At 45.5% G+C, this 21508-nt stretch overlaps 1 protein-coding gene across 13 annotated transcripts in view; it reads left to right on the forward strand.

The window, feature by feature from the left end:
- The first annotated feature begins 11183 nt into the window (after positions 1-11183).
- Ilf3 (interleukin enhancer binding factor 3) overlaps positions 11184-21508 on the forward strand; it is a 45844-nt gene continuing 35519 nt past the window's right edge. For 4 of the 13 annotated variants that reach the window (XM_059267433.1, XM_059267436.1, XM_059267437.1 and 1 more), the window contains exon 1: positions 11187-11386. The gene's annotated coding sequence lies outside the window, so the exon portion shown is untranslated. Of the gene's footprint in view, positions 11387-11814; positions 12038-21508 lie in introns of those variants that run through there. The other 9 variants (XM_059267430.1, XM_059267440.1, XM_059267442.1 and 6 more) reach the window with 6 other exon arrangements.

Here is a 21508-nt window from a genome sequence, read left to right on the forward strand (position 1 = left end):
GGGCAGTCTTCTCTGGAATTATTCGTTTTCTGTCTGTGGTCATCAGCCAGCCCTCCTGGTTTTCAGTAGCCGCTTCGTGGGTTGCTCTTTTTCTTTCTTTTGGCTTCTATGAGGGAGCTCTGGGAGCAGCAGGAGTATAAACATACTTTCTGGGGAGGGGGTAACAGAGGGGACTGCAGGGTTGTATGTTCATGGACTAGACCTTGGCTCTTTGTGTGTGCCTGGGTCAGGGTGTGTGTGTGTGTGTGTGTGTGTGTGTGTGTGTGTGTGTGTGTGTGTGTGTGTGTTAGAGACAGGCAGCTTCTAGGAGCTTGAGGATTTGGTCTCTGTTTTAATTTCGTTGCTCCCGGAGGTAAGCAGCTCCCTTTCTCCATATGTAGCTGCTTTGAGTCTCTCGGTGTTAGGACCTATCCCCTTTTGTGGGCATCAGTTCCCAGCAGTAAAAAGTTTCCTTTCCGAATTGGGAAGCAGATCATCATCCTTTCAGTTTGGCCATAAGAAGAAAATCTCTTATAGTTTCTCTGCAATCACGGAGGGGTTCTCCCTTCTCTTCAGGCAAGCATGTGACTGAATTTAAGGCCTAGAAATGTTGCCATGTCTTCTTGGATGAGTAGAGAGCCTGGCATTTCCCTCAGTGGCAGGGTGGATGCTACTGAGCGGACAGCATCAGGAGGTCTTGGACTGCTGTGGTGCTTACCTGTGGTGCTGACAATTGGAACTTGCAGGGAGGCAACACTGTGGGTCAAATCATCCCCTTGGCCCCTGGAAGGGGACCCCAGAATCCTGTTGGGGTGTACTCTTTCCAGTTCCAAAGACTTTCAGTGTGCTGAGAGATGCAGAGCATCAGTCTCTTTTGACCAATTTGGTCTGGTAACGATCTCGCTGGGGTCTCTAGGAATGTTGTAGGAATCTTTCTGGAATCAGTACTCCAAAACCAATGAGAGTGGGAGAGAGGAGACATCATCGGTGGACTAAAGCCAGGATGTTCCTGTAAGTCTTCAGTGCTGGGGCCAGTTTGCGTTCTCATTTTATATTTTAAAAACCACAAGGTGGGGCAGGGAGACAGAAAGCTTTGCGACAGCAGGTTGTTAAGGGCAACAAGCTACTGTTCCAGCCCTTTCTCCAGGCCACTCTGCTCCAGCTGGTGTGTGGAGTCATGTTTGGCAAATAGGCAGTGCAAGCGGGGCTCTGAGTAAATCACCGAGTAAGTCAACAAACCAGTGTTTAATATTTGGTCTTTTCTGCTTGATTCTACTTCACCTGCAAGTGTGTATGTGTACCAGCTGCATGCCTGGTGCCTGAGGTCAGAAGACCGTGTTGGATGGCCTGGAACTGGCATTACAGACCACTGTAAACTGCCATTTAGGACTGTAATCAAACCCAGGCCCCTTCAAGGGTAATGAGTGCTTTTAACTGCTGAACACTTTCTCTGGCCCCAAAGTCTTGTTGCTCTTGTTTTTAGGCTGGGTCTCACTATGTAGCCCTGACTGACCTTGAAGTTAGAGATTTGCAGGCTTCTGCCTCCTAAGTGCTGGGATTGAAGGCTTTAATGTCTATACCTAGCTAAAGATGTATTAAATTTTACTTTATTTTCATTAATTTATGTATGTTTGTTTGTTTGTGGGTACCTGTAGAGGCCAGAAGAAGACATCAGAAGAGAATTTGAGTTACAGGCAGTTCTGAGCGTATTGATTCGGGTGCTGGGAACTAAATTTAGGTCCAGTCCCTATTAAAGATACACACATACACACACAGGGTTTCTCTGTGAAACAGCCCTGGCTCTCCTGGAACTCATTCTGTTGACCAGGCTGGCCTCGAATTCACAGAGATCCACCTGCCTCTGCCTCCTTAGTGCTGGGATTAAAGGCGTGCATCACCCCTGCCCAGCACTAAAGATATTTTAATATGGGCTTAAGCAAAGAACTGGCAGGTAAAGCTCTCCAGTGAGAATTTCCTCCAAGCACCCAAGGACTAATAAGAAACTGGACACAGGTCCTCTGCCAGAGTAACAGATGCTCTTTTTTTTTCTTTTTTTCTTTTTTTTTTGAGACAGGGTTTCTCTGTGTAGCTTTGCGCCTTTCCTGGAACTCGCTTTGGAGACCAGGCTGGCCTCGAACTCACAGAAATCCTCATGGCTCTGCCTCCCGAGTGTTGGGATTAAAGGCATGCGCCACCACCGCCCGGTAACAGGTGCTCTTAACCACCAAGCCATCTCTTTCTCCAGCCCCTGTTTTCAATTTTAAAAGTTGTGGTACAAGCTGGATATGGTGGTAAAGGCTTTTCATTCCAGCATCACAGAGGCAGAGGGAGTTGGCTCTCTCTTCTGATCTGAGCTCAAGACCAGCCTGGGTGAGAAGCTGTGTTACAGGCAGGGGCTGGTGAGGAAGCTCATTGGGCAGAGGTGTTTGCTACTAAGCTGGAGGACTTGAGTTTGATCCCCGAGATCCACATAGTAGAAGGAGAGAACTGACTCCCGCAAGTCGTGCTCCAACCTCCACACACCCCTTACACCCCAGGAAGTAAACCAACACAACGTAAAAAGAAAGTTTTAGTGCCACACTCAGCATGCACTTGCCTTCCAAAGCCAGGCCACCGGCTCGGGTCCTTTAGCCTAGGAGTTGGATGCCTAAGCCTGGGTAAGAAAGACACAGGTCTTGAAAGAAAGAAGAGGGAGGGACTTTTGAGATGAGTCAGTGGGTAAAAGTGCTTGTTGTCAAGCCTGGATTTGGTCTCCAGGACTCACATGTGGAAGGAGAGAATGACTTTCATAAGTTGTGTTCTATCTCCACTTGTGCATGTGTACACACATGCACGCGCACACACACAGGCACACGATGGGCTGGAGAGATGGATCAGTAGTTAAGAGCACTTGTTCTTGCTGAGCACTCAGGTTCGATTCCCAGCAGGCACATGGCAGCTCACAACCATCTGTAACTCCAGTTCCAGTGATCTGACACCTCTTCGAACCCATGCTGCCTCCTGTGTGCATGTGGTGTACATACACACCCTTAGGTGCAACCCAGATGGACATAGAACAGACAAAATGTAAACAGAAAAATTGCCATCTGAATAATTGTTTAGATTTATTTCATGTGTATGGGCGTTTTGCTCAAGTGCATGTCTGTGTACTACATGCGTGTCTGGTGCTCACAGCAGTCAAAAGAGGGCACTGGATATCCTGGGCACTCTCTAGCTCCCAGTTATCTGTATAGTTCTTATTTCTTTAAAGTGTAGAGTGGTGGTGTGTTGTGGAATATTAGTTGAAGATGTGTTTGTTACATTTGTTTTTGCTGTGGAACATTTGTTTAATGATGCAAAGATGTGTTGCATTCTTTTTTTTTTTTTTTAAAGATTTATTTTTATTTATTATGTATACAGTATTCTGCCTGCATGTGTCCTTGCAGGCCAGAAGAGGGCACCAGATCTCATTACAGATGGTTGTGAGCCACCATGTGGTTGCTGGGAATTGAACTCAGGACCTCTGGAAGAGCAGTCGGTGCTCTTAACCACTGAGCCATCTCTCCAGCCCGTGTTGCATTCTTTTATGTTGCATTTGTTTAACTGAAGCTGTGTTACTTTGCTTGTCTAAAACACCTGATTGGTCCAATAAAGAGCTGAACGGCCAATAGCTAGGCAGGAGAGGGATGGATGGGGCTGCCAAGCAGAAAGAATAAATAGAAGGAGAAAAAGAGAAGAGGGAGGAGCAAGAAAAGGAGGCGAGAAGCTGCTGAGGGCCAACCACTCAGCCACACAGCCAGACATGGAATAAGAAGGAAAGAAAAGATACACAGAAATAGAGAAAGGTAAAAACCCAGAGGCAAAAGTTAAGAAAAGCTGGCTAGAAACAAGCCAAGCTAAGGCTGGGCATTCATAAAAAAGAATAAGTCTCCGTGTATTTATTTGGGAGCTGGGTGGTGGGGCCCCCAAAGAGCAAATAGCAAACAAAACAAACAAACAAACAAACAAAAAACCCCACCGGGCGGTGGTGGCGCACGCCTTTAATCCCAGCACTCGGGAGGCAGAGCCAGGCAGATCTCTGTGAGTTTGAGGCCAGCCTGGGCTACCAAGTGAGTTCCAGGAAAGGCACAAAGCTACACAGAGAAACCCTGTCCCAACTCAGGACTGCAGGCATATTAGGTAAGTGTTCTTCTACTGAGCCACACATGTTAGGTAAGTGTTCTTCTACTGAACCACACATGTTAGGTTAGTCCTCTTCTACTGAACCACACATGTTAGGTTAGTCCTCTTCTACTGAACCACACATGTTAGGTTAGTCCTCTTCTACTGAACCACACATGTTAGGTTAGTCCTCTTCTACTGAACCACACATGTTAGGTTAGTCCTCTTCTACTGAACCACACATGTTAGGTTAGTCCTCTTCTACTGAACCACACATGTTAGGTTAGTGCTCTTCTACTGAGCCACACATGTTAGGTAAGTGTTCTTCTACTGAGCCACACATGTTAGGTTAGTCCTCTTCTACTGAACCACACATGTTAGGTTAGTGTTCTTCTACTGAACCATACACATTAAGTTAGTCCTCTTCTACTGAACCACACACGTTAGGTTAGTCCTCTTCTACTGAACCACACATGTTAGGTTATTGTTCTTCTACTGAACCACACATGTTAGGTAAGTCCTCTTCTACTGAACCACACATGTTAGGTTATTGTTCTTCTACTGAACCACACAGGTTAGGTAAGTCCTCTTCTACTGAGCCACACATGTTAGGTTAGTGTTCTTCTACTGAACCACACATGTTAGGTTAGTCCTCTTCTACTGAACCACACATGTTAGGTTAGTCCTCTTCTACTGAGCCACACATGTTAGGTTAGTCCTCTTCTACTGAACCACACATGTTAGGTTAGTCCTCTTCTACTGAGCCACACATGTTAGGTTAGTGTTCTTCTACTGAGCCACACATGTTAGGTTAGTGCTCTTCTACTGAACCACACATGTTAGGTTAGTCCTCTTCTACTGAGCCACACAGGTTAGGTTAGTGTTCTTCTATTGAACCACACATATTAGGTTAGTCCTCTTCTACTGAGCCACACATGTTAGGTTAGTCCTCTTCTACTGAACCACACATGTTAGGTTAGTGCTCTTCTACTGAACCACACATGTTAGGTTAGTCCTCTTCTACTGAACCACACATGTTAGGTTATTGTTCTTCTACTGAACCACACGTTAGGTTAGTCCTCTTCTACTGAACCACACATGTTAGGTTAGTCCTCTTCTACTGAACCACACATATTAGGTTAGTCCTCTTCTACTGAGCCACACTTCTGAGCTTCTACATTTAGTTACTTGAGTTAGCTCTCTACCATGGTCACCTTACATTATAAATTCTACTAAAAGGGCAGGAGAGCAGTGAGCACAGAGTGGAAACAAACAAACAAATACAATTACAAAAACCACCCCAAACCACTGGAACAAGCCGAGTGGTGGTGGTACACACCTTTAATCCCAACACTCAGGAGGCAAAGGAAGATATCTGTGAGTTCGAAGTCTAGTGTACAGAGTGAGTTCCACAGATAAACCCTGTCTTGGAAGGCCAAAGAAAAAGAGAGAAAGAAAGAAAAAAAGCACCCAAACAAACAACAAGAAAAGAGCCATCAAAGGACCTAAACACCCCCAGATGGGGCAGATAGCTCAGCCAATGTATTTGTTTGGTTTCTAGGGTTTATTTGGTGTACAGGAGTCTGCTTGAGAGAAGCTAAGGCAGGAACTCAACACAGGAACCAGGAGGCAGTGCCTGAATCAGGGAACAGGGCAGAAAGCTGCTCACTGGCTTGCTTCCTTGGCTTGCTCAGCTACCTTTCTTATCCAGCCCAGGAGCACCTGCCTAGGGATGACACTGCCCACAGTGGACTGGTCAATTACCAATTAAGAAAAAGCATCGCAGACATGCATAGGCCAACTCTATGGAGGAATTCCTCTATTGAAGTTCCCTCTTCCTAGGTGACTCTACTTTGTGTCAAGTTGACAAAAAATTGCCAGCAAGGTGGGTAGAGGCAGTTGCTGCCACGCTGCAAGCCGCAAAAATATACAAAGTAGGAATTCAGCTGATTGTGACAAAGCTGATACCTGGAAGAAGCCAAGGGCCTTCCAGAGGTCAAGCTAAGGTTCAAGGAGCCTTGGTGATATTTGACTTTTGATTATTAGCTGTTTTCTGCTATGAGTTTCTTGTGTGCTATTGTAGCGTTTCCATCATTAATTGGGTACCTTATCACCTCTACTAAAGGAATATTTAGATAATCTTGTGCGCTGACAGCTATGCACAGCCAGAACCCCAGTTCAAGCCTCCCTGTAATTATTGTCATTGGCAGCATCTGGCCAGGTCCATCCCCAGATGGAGGAAAGTACCTTATCAGAGATACCTCTGTACTCTCTAAGAACAGACTTAAGCATCCAGGCTACCTGTTTGAGAAGGCCTGGCGGATGTGCCAATTAAGCTTAACTTCCTCCTTTCCCAAATCTTACCTCTAGTTCCAGACCTCCCTTTGTTGTGCCCAGATCCGTAACCCCCAGAGAGACCACCAAGGATGAGCATACCAGAATGCAAAAGCAAGGTTTATCTGTTACAAGTCATGACAGGGAACTCATCTCAAGCATTCACTGGCCTCAGCGCAGTGAGGCAGGGAGGAGTTACTCTTTCTTGGGGAAGTTAGTTTTTATAGGCAAAACCCATTAAATTTCTTAGAGGGAAGGGGGTTAGTACGGGTCCATCCTTGATTAGTGCAGTCTTTCCCGGGCCTGGACTTTGTCTTATTTTACCTTATCTGTTTGCCCTGTCAGGAATTTTACAACTCATCTCCAGGGTCTGGTCATGTTATCTCTGGAGAGGGGCATCTCGTAGTTAATCGGTTACCACCAGACATCCTGACTTTGTTCTTTTGAAAACACCTGACTTCACCCTCTCCAGGAAGGGGGAAAATGACTCATTTTTAAGATATCTCTTTCCTCAGCTCTTTTGGGTTTCTGGGGAAACTATGTCTGGGTCTTTTATCTCCAGTGCTGAGATTAAAGGTGTGTGCTACCATATTTCCATCCCATTTGGTTTTGAGACAGGATCTCTATAGCCCAAACTGGCCTGTGTTATGACCAGATCGAGTCCCTAGAGCTGCCACTGGAGACTTTAGGTACAGAATGCAAAAGCAAGGTGTATTCTAAGTTTACAAGCCTCAGCAGGGAGGCTGGTTCCAAATCTCTCACACACAGCAGGGAGGTTGGAAGGAGCGCTCCCCTTTCTTTGTGAGGCTAGTTCTAAAAGGCACAAACCATAGAATTCATTTCAACCCGCCTCCCTTTTTTAGTCTTTTGGTCGAATATCCTGACTCTGTGTTTTTCAAAGTCCCTGTAGCAGATACAGCCACCTGGGAAAAAGGGGTCTAAGTTCTTATCTACACTTAGGAATCCTGGTTTAAGCTTCTCTTTATCTGTAGGGGATAGAGTGGGGGGGGTTTACTGAGGTATCACACCTTTAACTATCACCAGAGGCGCCGGGCAGTGGTGGACCACGTCTTTAATCCCAGCACTCAGGAAGCAGAGGCAAGTGGATCTCTGTGAGTTCCAGGCCAGGCTGGGCTACAGAGTGAGATCCAGGAAAGGCGCAAAGCTACACAGAGAAACCCTGTCTCGAAAGAAACAAAAAACAAAAAACAAACAAAAACTATCACCAGAGGCATCTAGCTGTACACAGGTTGCCTAGTGACCGAGCACACTTTCCCCCACCCTGCAGAAAAATGGCAGATAGCTTGAACAGACAGGAGCCACAGGAAAAAAGAAGGCAGTTTTATTTTCTCCCATTGACCTAGCAACTTATAGATTCTTAACATTTTTCTACCAATCACGTTTAAGACTATAGTTGAGCACATAAGATCCCTCTTTACCCAAATTTAGCCTTTAGTTAATTCATTTCCCCATTGGTCATTTCCCTTTGGAGTTACAAATGATAATTAATGGTTATTGCCCTTCTGTGTGATTTTTATCACCCCTCTGTTTGACCCTGGAAGCCTGGCTTTGCACTGCCAAGGGATTACTCCTTGTAAGTGGAAGAACTACATGGGTAAAAACTTGAGAGGAGCAAACTGAGATGGGGAAGAACTAGATTGAAGTGCTAGAAGAGAGTACTAGAGGAACGAGATGGGAGATGAGGAAGAGCCAGATGGGGAAGAACAAGAGGAGGAAGAAAAGATGAGAGAAGGAGACGGGAGAGGAGCTGAGATGGGAAAGAACTAGATGGATGAGAACCTAGAAGGGACAGAACTAGATGAAGGAATTAAGATAGAACCTGGGGACAACTGATAAATGTAAAGAGAAATTGGGCAAGAAAGGAGCTAAATATGAGAGCAGAGTATAAGCTTGTAGAGAAAAAACTGACAGAATAATAAAATGTATGGACTAAGGAATTTCATGTACATAGATCCATTTCCTTTCTTCAAATATTAATTATCAGCTGGTTGTAGATTCTTCCTGGACCCTGGGAGGGGACCATCGAGGGGCTGGACCCCGATAGTCCCCGATACTGCCAAGCCTGACGAAGTGAGTTTGAGCCTTGGTGAAAGGTGAGACCTGAGCCGGGTGGTGGTGGCGCACACCTTTAATCCCAGCACTCGGGAGGCAGAGGCAGGTGGATCTCTGTGAGTTTGAGGCAGCCTGGTCTACAGCCAGGTCTACAGCTTCACAGAGAAACCCTGTCTTGAAAAACCAAAAAAAAAAAAAAAAAAAAAAAAAAAAGTGAGAGTGATACAAGTTGCCTTCTGCCTTTCCCATGAGCACACTGTTTGTACACTCGAGTGCACACACACGTTAAATAAATACATGTAATACAAAAAATTTCAAAGACGATCTTTGTGAGTTTCATAGGGGTAGTGGGAGAAATCTTTGCAGTTGATAGTAGTAACTGGAGTGTAGCTGTTCGTGAAGGCAGACTAGGAGGACCAAAAAGCAAATGGGAGGGCATGTACAGCCGTTGTCACCAACGAGGACCGTGAGGAGAAGGGGGCCAGGGAAAGTTTATTAAGGGCAAGAGGGAAAGAGTGGCGCATGGAGACTACAGTGAGCAGTGCCTGGAGGGGACGATGCAGGCGGGAGGGTGGAAAATGGCACTGAGTTTTTTCAGCATTTATATTGACCGAGGGGGACATGGACAAGGAGGGCGAAGGGAGCAGCTTGTCTCAGTGGCCAGCGCCTTGTAGCTCTTAGGTAGGGTGGCTGAGCCTTGACCAAGGTGACTCTTTTTTGAGATTGGTTCTTTTTGTATGGTATACATGGGTTCACACATTCCGTTGTGCACGTGGAGGCCAGAGGTCCATGTCTGTCTGGTGTTTTTATCACGTCTTTGCTCTGTCTCACTAATCCTAGACCTAAGTCAGCTGGGTGGGCTGGCTAATGAGGTCCAAGAGCTCCTCTGTCTCCACTTCCCCAGCCCTGGGTTTACCGATGCGTACTGTCATGGTCAGTTTTTCACATTCATACAGATAAGCAGCCTGAGTTCGAAGAGGAAAAGATAGGAGATAGTCCACTCTGTTAAGGTCTCTGAACTTTATACATTGTGTGGCTACACACATACATACGGAGACAGAGAGACACAGGCACTGAGAAAGACGGAGAAACGAACTCACTAGTATCTGTCCACAGAGCCTGGGAAGGTGGCTCAGAAGGTAAGAGCACTTGCTGCTCCTGTAAAGGACCCAAGTTCAATTTCCAACACCCACACGAAGGCTCACAACTATCTGTAACTCCAGTTCCAGAAGATTCAACACCCTCTTCTGACCTTCTCGGGCACCAGGCGCACATGTGATGCACAGACATACATGCAGTCAAAACACTCACACACATTAAGAAAAACTTCATCCGCAAACAAACCTCAGGAAAACCTCGTAAACCACCACTTGGTGGCGCTGTCAGAACAGGCATGTCATTTTAGACAGACCTCGTTTCCCTCCCGTGTCAGAAGCAGTTTAGGTCTGTCTGGTTGAGATCTCAAACCACCTATAAATTGATTTATAAGTTTTCCTTCAATTTCAGCCTTTGGGTGAGACATATCTAAAATCTGTTAACCGAGTTAAAAAAAATAACAAAGTTGACACCAACTCGTGTTAACTATTATTTATTGGTATGACGGCAATAAATTCCTGTAGATACACAAGGGATATGAAGGAGGGGGACCTGGGTGGATGACAGTTTTGTTCTTTCATATTTTGTCTGGAATTTGGCCTTTTATTTATTTATTTATTGTCTGTGGTACTGGGGTCCGACCCAGGGTCTCCTGATGTTAAGTAAGCACTCAACACCGAGGCAATCAATATATATAAACCCTCAGTAGCCTGGTGCCACGGCCTTGTCAGTAATCCAGCTACATTAAAGTGGAGGCAGAAGCGTCAAGTTCAAAGTCGGCCGGGGCATCATAGCAAAACTGCTTTTTTTTTTTTTTTTTTTTTTGGTTTTCGAGACAGGGTTTCTCTTCTTCCTGGAACTCACTTGGTAGCCCAGGCTGGCCTCGCACTCACAGAGATCCGCCTGCCTCTGCCTCCCGAGTGCTGGGATTAAAGGCATGAGCCACCACTGCCCGGCAAAACTGCTTATTTTAAAAATACAAAAAGGAGGGCCGGGGAGATGACTGTGCAGCCTGAAGGTGTGAGTCTGAGCCCCTCGGCCTATGGCGATGAGCCCGGGATCAGTGCGAACGCCGTGCGCACGTGCCAGGCTTTCTGTCCAGGTTCCCTCAACGGACCGGCCGGAGCAACAAGGCGCATGCGCACGCGGACGACCTGGAGCACTCAGAAGAGCCCACCCCTGCTCCATTGAGTCACATGATAACGGTCGCTTGGAAAAACCGCCATTGGAAAAAAACAAAACATATGAGTCTCATCAGGTGATACAGGTCTACCAATAGGGAAAATGAGACAAGAAACAACAACAACGGAAAAAAAGGTCCCTGTCACATGACGAAAGCGGGGCCAGCCACTGTCATGTGACTCAGCAAACCCGTGAGAAGAGCGGCCGGGCATTGACGCCACACAACCGGGCGCAGCCCCCGTGTCGGAGTCACGTGACACGGCCCCGCCCCCTCGAGCACATTTCGTCCCACCCGCCCACTGGGGGCCGGGCCTAGGGCGGTCGCCCACGTGACGCGGGGGCGGGGCCCGACCAGTCACGTGGCCCCGCACCTCCCCGGCGCGCGCCCGCCCGCCGCTCGCCCCCGGCCCCCGGCTCCTCCTCCTCTTCTCGCCATTGCAGTTGGGACTGGAGCAGCCCCGGCGAGAACCGCGTGGCCCCCCTTTTTTTTTTTTTTTTTTTTTGAGGGGGGTTGTGAAGACTCCGGAAGGCTGGTGGCAGGAGGGCGGCGGCGGCTGAGGTCGAGGGGCCGAACGCCAACGAGGTAAGCGGCAATGTGGCGTCTCCCGCCTCCTCCCCTCCCCCCGTCCGTTCTCCCACTTGTCAGCGCAGGCTGGGCTGAGGGGACGCCGGTGACAGGGCAGCTGCCACCCTGCCGACCCTCTCCTCCGCTCGGATCTCCCACTCCTCGGCGTCTCGCTCCTTCCTCCTCCCCCGGCCTCGCTCCCGCGCTCGGCCGTTATTCTCCCCCATTGTGCCGAGGAAACAAAATGGCGGCGGCAGTGCCCCTGTGCGCGCGCATCCGTTCTCCCCCGTCGTGGCCCCCTCGGCCAGGGCCTAGGCGCCGCTTTCGGGGGGGTGCGCACGCACTGTGATGTCCCCCCCCGCCCGGGCCGCTTACTTTCCCCTAGGCCGGGCTTTTGTCTGTTGCTTCGGCCCTGCGCACGCGCGCACGTGTTGGAGCACACACCCCCTCACATCCCGGGCTTCCCGGCGGGCGCAGAAGGGTTGATCCCCTTCCCTTACCCGCTTTCTCTCTTTGTGAAGCTACATCCCTGGCTTCCAGGAGCATGACAGGTTCATCCCAGTTCCCAAGGCGGGAAACATCTCTCCTTTGTCTTGAGCTCGGTCTTCTCCCTAGACGATCGTTGCGGGAAGCATTTATGGATTCATTGGGTCCTTAAAGCCCGGATCTGTAAGTTTCCTCCAGCTCGAGACCCAAACTTAATACCGTTTGAGTTTGTCGTCCTTTTAGACCGGGTGGTTTTCATTGATGGTGTTTCTCGGGTTGTTCAGGTTCTGCCTCCAGTCCCCAAAACGGTGATGTGGTTGGTGTTGGGGACTCTGATCGTCAGGATTGGCATGCTTGAAGTCTTTCGAACGTGCGTGCTTTAAATTTTCTTTATTAAAGTAGTTAAGTGATGAGAATTCACCTTAGGTTATTCCACAATTCGGATAAGCCATTTGGAGTTTATAACGGTCTATTTGATTTCCCCCATTACGAATCCAACTGGGGAAGAGTAAGCCATCTCTTAGTAAAATTGCTGGTAAGTTGCTGCTTAGGACACGTGGTGGATCAGCAAAGAGGCCTTAGTTTCTGTCCGTGATATGCTTCGCTGTTGGGATTCGATTATTCTGAGTGTATCTTTCTGGTTCAAAGTTGTGTTGTATTTAAAGTGTTCCGTATGATGATGTGTCTTCAGAAAAAGGAGAGGTGTTATTCAAAGTTAGGATTCATGTTTAGGACTCTTCCCCAGCGTCTTTCCCTCAGGTTTTTGTGGATGGGACTTTGTGGATCGACCAGAGTTGTACCACACTGTTCTTTTTTTTTTTTTTTTTTTTTTTTTTTTTTGGTTTTTCGAGACAGGGTTTCTCTGTGTAGCTTTGCGCCTTTCCTGGAACTCACTTGGTAGTCCAGGCTGGCCTCGAACTCACAGAGATCCGCCTGGCTCTGCCTCCCGAGTGCTGGGATTAAAGGCGTGCGCCACCACCGCCCGGCCCCACACTGTTCTTTGAGTGTGGCCTCCGGGGGTAGCTGCTGCAGTCACTCAGCCTGAGAATGAAGTGTGGGGAACCACAGCCTCAAAGGAGAAAGGCCACTGGTAGATGCTACGACTCTTGTCCAGTAGAGCTGAGGGTCTTTGCCCCTTAGCGTGCATTGTGGGTAGCTCCTGGTCACTGAGGCTTGTGAATGGCTTCTGCAGGCACTGTGTATTGGCTGGAAGTATGCAGTCCAGATTGGAGGCTGATGATGAGTGCGAGACCGGCCTTGGCAGCACTGGGTACTGTATCAGTCTCTCTGCTGCCAGTTTGAACCAGTGTGGGGATCCCCTCCTTATGGAGCTGAAAAGTGCCTGATTGTTTTCAGTTTTTCTGATGGATACCTGTAAGCAAAAGTTCTTTTGGCTCCTTTTAGTAGTTTTCTAGACTAGTTTAACTGTGAAAAACTATGCCATTTCTTATTTTTCTCAAATTCTTCTGGTCTCAAAGTCTTACAAGAATACTTGCTAAAGTTTCTCTCTTTTTTTTTTCCTTTTTGTTTGTTTTCAAGAGAGGGTTTCTCTGTGTAACCTTGGCTGTCATGGAACTTGCTCTATAGACCAGGCTGGCTTCGAACTACAGAGATCTTCTGCCTGTATCTCCTGAGTGCTGGGATTAAAGGCGGGTTTTCACCACCGCCAGCTTTTCTTTCATTTTTGAAGTAGTGGCTCACTATGTAGTCCAGGCTGGCCTTGAATTTGGAATCCCTCTGCCTCAACCCGAGGGCTGGAATTGTGTTTGTATGCCACCACGTCAGGGTCTCCCCCATCCCCAGCATTTTGCTCTATGGAGAAGGCATCCAGGCATGGTTTGGATCTGTTGCAGGAGTAAGGTGTAGATGTGAGTTAGAATAACGTTTCTTTGGACAAGGTCCCTTTTAATCCTTGGAGATGCACCTGTCTGTGCCTATTGAGTGCTGGGATCAAAGGTGTGTGTCATCACATGTGGCCAGAAGTTCTCTGAACTGGGACAGCTTACCTGTGCGCTCTCTCACACGGAAGTCCAGACTGGTCTCAAAGTGCTTTAAGCTGAGTGCTGGGATTACAGGCTGTGCCAGTATGCCCTTAATTGATTTTCTTTCTTTCCTTTTTTTTTTTTTTTTTTTTGTGGTTTTTCAAGACAGGGTTTCTCTGTGTAGCTTTGCTCCTTTCCTGGAACTCACTCTGTAGCCCAGGTTGGCCTCGAACTCACAGAGATCCGCCTGCCTCTGCCTCCCGAGTGCTGGGTGTGTTACCACTGCCCAGATTTTTTTTTTTTAAGATTTATTTATTTATTTATACAATGTTCTTTCTTCCTGCATGTATGTGTGCAGGCCAGAAGAGGGCACCAGATCTCATTACAAATGGTTGTGAGCCATCATGTGGTTGCTGGGAATTGAACTCAGGACTTCTGGAAGAACAGCTAGTGCTCTTAACTGTTGAGCCATCTCTCCAGCCCCAGGGAGTGGTTCTTAGCCTGAAGAAATAAATGTAGATTTCTCTTTCTCTTGCTTATGTTGCCCCCCCCTTTTTTTTTTTTTTGGAGACATAGTTTCTCTGTGTAGCCCTGGCTGCCCTGAAACTCACTCTGAAGATCAGGCTGGCCTCCAACTACAGAGATCCATCTGCCTCAGCCTTCCTAGGGCTGGGATTATAGGCATGCACCGCTACTGCTGGCTAACACACTGCTGCTACTTTTATTGTAAGTGATACAATTCCTTGCTTAGAGTCAGGATCTGCTACATAATATCCAGTTCTTGATTACTTGAGCCATTCTGAAAGATGAGTAATCTCATCATTAAGTATATATGTATGGCCCATGAACTTGTGACTTCTGCCCCTACTCAGGGTCTCTCTAGGTAACCCTGGCTGTCCTGGGACTCACCCTATAGACCAGGCTGGCCTCAAACTCAGATCCACCTGCCTCTGCCTCCCAAGTGCTGGGGTTAAGGGTGTGGGCCAACTCTGCCCCCCTTATTTTTTTCTTTCTGAAACAGGGTCATGTGTTGTAGTCCAGGTTAGTCTAGATTCAGGCCCCTGGTTTAAACTTTACAGTGGTTGGGCTGCGTGATTGAGTGGTTTTGGTTTTTTTTGTTTGTTTGTTTGTTTTTGTTTTTTAAAAACAAAATCTCAATCGTTTGATTTTTACCAATAAAGACTCGGGAGCCAGATGCTGGAGTGAGAGCCTGCTAGCTCAAAGAGGCAGAGAAAGCACCCAGCTGACCTTCCTCCTCAGCCTCTCTCTTCCCCTATGCCTTCTCAAACACACTCTTCAAACTGAATGTCCTCCCCTTCTACTTCCTGTGTGTCTGTCTGTCCTCTTGACTCACTCTTACTCTCTATGCTCTTGTTTTAATAATCCTATGCTCACTTCCTGTCAACTGCTCTGCCTCTTGACCAATGGTTGACTTTATTTAATCCTGTTTACAATATTCAAGCAGAAAGCTCTAGGATTAAAGGTGTGTGCTAGGGCTGAGCCACACCACAACCAGAAACAGGTTTTTCCAGTAAATAATGCAATCTTGGGATTCACAGTGTGATCAAATTATCCTGCAACATTTCCCCCTTCTGTCTAAATAAAAAGGAAAGGGTTTTTTGTTTGTTTGTTTTTCTTTCTTTTTTTTTTTTTTTTTGGTTTTTTGAGACAGGGTTTCTCTGTGTAGTTTTGCGCCTTTCCTGGGACTCACTTGGTAGCCCAGGCTGGCCTCGAACTCACAGAGATCCGCCTGGCTCTGCCTCCCGAGTGCTGGGATTAAAGGCTGTTTTTCTTAAGACAGGGTTTCTCTGTTTAGTCTTTGCTGTCCTGGAGCTCACTCTGTAGACCAGGCTGGCCTCGAACTCAGAAATCCTCCTGCCTCTGCCTCCCGAGAATGCTGGGATTAAAGGCGGGCGCCACCGCCGCCTGGCCTTTGTTTTGTTTCATGGTTTTTTTGTTTTTTGTTTTTTGTAAAAGGAAAGGTTTTAAATCTAACACAGTAAAACTACTTACAGTAATGAAGCTGTTCCTGCCAAGCTTTCCGCAGTGTCCAACTTGGTTGTATTTGGCAGTCTTAAGATTTTTTTAGCTTCTAGGATCTCTGTGAGTTCGAGGCCAGCCTGGGCTACAGAGTGAGTTCCAGGAAAGGTGCAAAGCTACCCAGAGAAACTCTGTCTCAAAAACCAAAAAAAAAAAAAAGAAAAGAAAAGAAAAGAAAAAGATTTTTAGCTTCAGAGTGCTGTAAAATGTTCATGTCAGTCTCATGAACTCAGCAGTTTGAATGTCCTGAGCAGTTTGTAGTCAGAAGCTGATCTTTGGGTGGTGTTTGTCAGTTTAGTGGCAATTCTGACTAGGTAGAACACAGCAGCCAACCCAAAGGTATCCATTATTTGCATTGTGCCAGAAGAGGCATGGAGCAGTTTTGCCCAGTCATTAGCGTTACCACAATCAAGGTGGATTCATCTTTGCAAGGCCTTATCATTATCATCCTGGAGACCTCAAAGGTTACTGTTAGGAATGGTCACAGTTTATTGTAGAAAGCTTAAACATTTTAAATGCCATATTCAGCAGCTCTCTGAAAGGTTTGAGGACTATAATCTATTAAGTATATCTAAGGTATACAAACTTAGTTCCTAGTTACCTGCTTCAGACTCAAACCCAAAAACACGTACAGGAAGCTAGAGGAAACTTATTTCTAGAATTAGTTAGTACTGTGTATGATTACTGGTATCACAATGGAAAGTTTATATATACATCATAATCTTGCAGATTTTGAGATATTTATACCTTAAGATGTTTTAGAGAGTCAAATGAAAACAAGAAGATTATGATAAGATTAGTGGCAATAGAATAGTCTCTTATTTTTTGTGTTTTCTTCTGTCCCATACCCGGTGGCTCTTCTGATATGAGACAGAGATTTTTAGATTTTACTTTAACAAGCATGCATGGGTTTATTAGAGAAGGAGAGAGCCATGCTCAAACCGCAAAGCCAGCTTTAAATTTTTTTTTTTTTTTTTTTTTTTTTTTTTTGGTTTTTCGAGACAGGGTTTCTCTGTAGCTTTGCGCCTTTCCTGGGACTCACTTGGTAGCCCAGGCTGGCCTCGAACTCACAGAGATCCACCTGGCTCTGCCTCCCGAGTGCTGGGATTAAAGGCATGCGCCACCACCGCCCGGCAATAAGTTTATTCCAGTGTGAGAATATCTTGGTTTCTTTTTTTTTTTTCTTGGTTTTTCGAGACAGGGTTTCTCTGTGTAGTTTTGGTGCCTGTCCTGGATCTTGCTCTGTAGACCAGGCTGGCCTCGAACTCACAGAGATCCGCCTGGCTCTGCCTCCCGAGTGCTGGGATTAAAGGCGTGCGCCACCACCGCCCGGCCCAGCTTTAAATTTTATTTAGGAGATTTATTTATTATGTATACAGTGTTCTCCCTGCATGTGTGCCTGCACACCAGAAGAGGGCACTAGACCTCATTACAGATGGTTGTGAGCCACCATGTGGGTGCTGGGAATTGAACTCAGGACCTCTGAAAGAGCAGCCAGTCCTCCTAATCTCTGAGCCATCTCTCTAGCCCCTGCTAGCTTTAATTTTTAATTGAATTGGGACCACATAAAAACCATTTGTCACTCATGTCTGTAGAGGGCAGCAGCGACAAGCATTTGGGAATCTGCCAGAATTGGACCAGCCACATGGGGGGAGGGGAGAAGGGAGGGCCCTCCTGGACTGTCCTGCCTTCAGACCCCTGATGGTTGCCTGAAGGGAAGGTTGTTTGGTGGAGAGGTTAGCCGCTCAGGCAAGATGGTGGAATGGGTACCAGCTCTAGCTAGTCTGGGGCTATGAGCCAGGATTTCAGGCCAGTTAGCTGGAGGTGGGTGATACTACTTAGCTTTTGATCTTTTTCTTGGGACATTTTCTCTTGATGATCTGTTCTTTTTCTTCAGATGTTTCACTTGTCCAGTGGTCTCTGGATTCCTTAGTTGGATGCTTTTATTCTCCTGGATAAAAGCAAAACCCTGCCCCAACCCTAACTCTGGGAGGTTCCTTTTTTGGCAGGCTATATCTATCCTAGGGAAAAATGTTTTTTTTTTTGACGACAGATAAAGTATTATCTTTCATTTGAAAATACTCTTGAAAATTTGAAACTAAATATCCCTTATTATGTGTGGATAAATATACCTATATTTCCCTTTGTCTATATATAAATTCAAGGTTTAAGTGTATTTATTTTTAGATCACAAACAACATTCAATTTGAATTTCAATCTATCTTTTGCAAGTGGCTTTTAAATTTAAACCATTGTAATTCTTATGTGCCTGCCTCTGCCTCCCAGGTGCTAGGATTAAAGGTGTGAACCACTGCCTGGCTATGGATTCGTAATAGTAGATATTCTCATAGGAGTGTCTCCATCTCTCCTTATTTTTTAGTGTTAGGGATAGCCTTTCAAGTTTTTTGAATGTGTAATCTATCATTCTTGTTGATTTATTCTGAATTTGTTCCCTGGCAAATTTTAATATCCTAGTTTTTTTTTTTTTGTTTGTTTGTTTTTGTTTTTTTAGACAGGGTTTCTCTGTGTAGTTTTGGTGCCTTTCCTGGATCTCGCTCTGTAGACCAGGCTGGCCTCGAACTCACAGAGGTCCGCCTGGCTCTGCCTCCTGAGTGCTGGGATTAAAGGCGTGCGCCACCACCGCCCAGTAAGAATGCAATTCTTTTTTTTTTTTTTTTTTAATTCGGAGCTGAGGACCGAACCCCAGGGCCTTGAGCTTGCTAGGCAAGCACTCTACCACTGAGCTAAATCCCCAACCCCATATCCTAGTTTTAATTAAACACGATGCCAATTTGTCCACTATTTTATTATTTTCAGACATTTTGTCTGTCTTGCCTGTATGAGCTACATAAAGTTTGACGTCTTTGCTAAGTTTTGCTAGCTTTTGCTGTCTCCATTCATTCTTCCCATGACCAGATATCTTTGCCATTTGTCTACCAGTTAGTGGTTTTCCATTTTGATGACCATGTAGCTGTACCACTGCACATGCACCATGAACTGGAGAAGATGGAGATTTTCCTTTTGCTTTCCTAGTTTGTTTTACATAGCCAATAGTGCTGTGCTGATTTTGTAGTCCTTCCTCAGTATTGGCCATTCCATCATCTCCTGGTCTATAGGCTGCCACCCAGTAAGTTTTGGTTCCATCAGTGGTTGATGAGCAGTCAGTAAACCATGCCTTAGCCAAATGCTGTGACCATTCCGTTAGTCCCCACAGTGCCTCTCTTGGGGAGGGGTAAGCAGTTTAGGGATGGGGCTTAAGGGCAACTGAGCTATTTCCTCAGTGCGAGAAGGCACAGACCCCTTTGCTACCACATCCTGGTCACAAAGAAATTCAGATAGGTACGGGTTCCACTGTAATACCTTTCCTTCTATGGCTAAGCCTGAGAAGGACTCTGCCTTTGAACTGATCCAATCCATCATTGTAGGAGGTGCCCTTATGACCCTAGGGTAGTTGGCAATGATTGAGTATAAGGTTCTGCAAGTCTCATAAAATGTCCAGATTTGTTTCTCAAAGAGAGAATATTTATTTTCCATATATGGAAGAAAGTGTTTGCAGTAGAAGCCAACAGGCAAATGTTGATGGATTCCTTTTTGCTTTATGAAGAGCCCCCAGTTTCCAATTCATCAATAAATACAATATCCACAATTAGGGTATCCTCTAGTTCAATATTGGTCAGGGTTGCATGCATGGAGAAGAGCTTACTGGCTGTCACAAAAGCTGCTCTTTGTTCTTGTCCCTGTCCTCATTAGAAATTAGCTGACTTGGGCTGGAGAGATGGCTCAGAGGTTAAGAGCACTGACTGCTCTTCCAGAGGTCCTGAGTTCAATTCCCAGCAACCACATGGTGGCTCACAACCATCCATAATGAGATCTGGCGCCCTCTTCTGGCCGGCAGTCATACATGCTGTATACATAATAAATAAATAAATCTAAAAAAAAAAGAAAAAAAGAAATTAGCTGACTTTTTAGTAACCCTGCAGAGGTTCTGCGCCCATCCCATCCTGTGTCCCCCACCCCTGTTTCCCTGTGTAGCTTTGGAGCCTGTCCTGGAACTCACTGTGTAGGCCAGTCCGGCCTTGAACTCACTAAGATCCGCCTGCGTCTGCCTCCCGAGTGCTGGATTAAAGATGAGCACCACTGCCCGGCTTTTCTGATTTTTTTTTTTTGAGAATTTTTATAATAATTTGTAAATAAGATATGTGATTTCTCTCTTGTGTAGATGTATCAATTAGGAGCTGTATCTGAGTTTTGTCCCTGGGTGATGGGATTAAAGGGGTACACCGCCACTGCCTTGTTCACTGTACCTCCTCTAGAATTTAGAAAACTAATTACAGAGATTCCCCATCTCTGCTGGAATTAAAGCCATGGGCTATCACTGCCCTGCTCAAATATTTTAGCTTCAAATCACTCCAACTCTTAGAAATTTAGAAAACAACTTTGAACTGTAGTAACTCTTTGAATTCACTTAAAATATTTTAAATCTCTTAACTGTGTTTTTAATACCAAACAACAGAAATATCCTTTTTTTTTTTGTTTTTTTTTTTTGTTTTTTTGTTTGTTTGTTTGTTTTTCGAGACAGGGTTTCTCTGTGTCGTCCTGGTGCCTGTCCTGGATCTCAGTGCTGGATTAAAGATGAGCACCACTGCCCGGCTTTTCTGATTTTTTTTTTTTGAGAATTTTTATAATAATTTGTAAATAAGATATGTGATTTCTCTCTTGTGTAGATGTATCAATTAGGAGCTGTATCTGAGTTTTGTCCCTGGGTGATGGGATTAAAGGGGTACACCGCCACTGCCTTGTTCACTGTACCTCCTCTAGAATTTAGAAAACTAATTACAGAGATTCCCCATCTCTGCTGGAATTAAAGCCATGGGCTATCACTGCCCTGCTCAAATATTTTAGCTTCAAATCACTCCAACTCTTAGAAATTTAGAAAACAACTTTGAACTGTAGTAACTCTTTGAATTCACTTAAAATATTTTAAATCTCTTAACTGTGTTTTTAATACCAAACAACAGAAATATCCTTTTTTTTTTGTTTTTTTTTTTTTTTTGTTTTTTTGTTTGTTTGTTTGTTTTTCGAGACAGGGTTTCTCTGTGTCGTCCTGGTGCCTGTCCTGGATCTCGTTCTGTAGACCAGGCTGGCCTGGCCTTTAAGCAAATCTTTTAAAGTTCTATTAGGTTTTTCTATAACTGCTTCTCCTGGAGGATTTTGTGGTATACCTGTAATATGCTTTGTATTTTAATATGCAAAAAACTGCTGCATTTTACTAGAGACATATGCTGTAGCATTGTCAGTCTTAATTTGTACAGATATCCCCATAATAGTCATAATTTCTAATAAATCAGCCCTTGCAGAACTTAAAAGTTTCCATTGGGCATGATGAAAACATTGTATAGATGGAGGGACAATGGTGATGGTTGACTCATTAGTATTAAAGCCTTAATACCCCTGAACTGTACAATTAAATTGTTAAAATGAGAATCTTTTATGTTATACATGTTTATGATATAAAACAATGTGTTTTTAACAAAATCTCAATCGTTTGATTTTTACCAATAAAGACTCGGGAGCCAGATGCTGGAGTGAGAGCCTGCTAGCTCAAAGAGGCAGAGAAAGCACCCAGCTGACC

The sequence above is a fragment of the Peromyscus eremicus genome, chromosome 7 (assembly GCF_949786415.1).
Source record: "Peromyscus eremicus chromosome 7, PerEre_H2_v1, whole genome shotgun sequence".
Lineage (NCBI taxonomy): Eukaryota > Metazoa > Chordata > Mammalia > Rodentia > Cricetidae > Peromyscus > Peromyscus eremicus.